Source organism: Schistocerca piceifrons, chromosome 4, assembly GCF_021461385.2.
Source record: "Schistocerca piceifrons isolate TAMUIC-IGC-003096 chromosome 4, iqSchPice1.1, whole genome shotgun sequence".
Taxonomy (NCBI): domain Eukaryota; kingdom Metazoa; phylum Arthropoda; class Insecta; order Orthoptera; family Acrididae; genus Schistocerca; species Schistocerca piceifrons.
The window spans coordinates 759,060,420-759,061,020 of NC_060141.1; the positions used below are offsets into that span (position 1 = coordinate 759,060,420).

Below are 601 nucleotides of genomic sequence, written 5' to 3' on the forward strand. Positions count from 1 at the left end.
GTCCTCCCGAGTGCGAGTGCAGTGTGCTAACCACTACGCCACCTCGCTCGGGAATCATTCCTGCAGAACATATTAATGCACGTGTCCTGTGAGTATGAACGTCCTATTTTTATATGTTCAAGGTGTTCTGTTCCCCCCCTCAACATGAGTGTATGTATTCATTGCTTGTCGAATGCCGAATGAGTATTATGAAGACAGTAACTGTTCTTGAAAGAACAGATGACCGTGCAGCTTTTCCCTGGAATAAATGATGACTAACTGAAACCCTCAGCTGCCGACAGGTGTTGTTGATATACCTCGATGTGGACAGCTGAAAATGTGTGCCCCGACCGGGACTCGAACCCGGGATCTCCTGCTTACATGGCAGACGCTCTATCCATCTGAGCCACCGACGACACAGATGAATAGCGCGACTGCATGGACTTATCCCTTGCACGCCTCCCGCGAGACTCACATTCCCAACTGTCCACAATTCTACATATGTAAAGTACCTTATAGACATTTGCCCATCCACTCATTACTCGCGCACGCTTTGGCGATTCCCTTAAGAGTTGGGCAACCTGTATATCAACAGCACCTGTCGGCAGCTGAGGGTTTCAGA

At 48.9% G+C, this 601-nt stretch overlaps 1 non-coding gene across 1 annotated transcript; it reads right to left on the reverse strand.

Moving 5' to 3' along the window:
• Positions 1-321: 321 nt before the first annotated feature.
• On the reverse strand, positions 322-396 carry Trnat-ugu. The gene has a single exon. It is a non-coding gene; the product is annotated as a tRNA-Thr (tRNA).
• Positions 397-601: the final 205 nt, after the last annotated feature.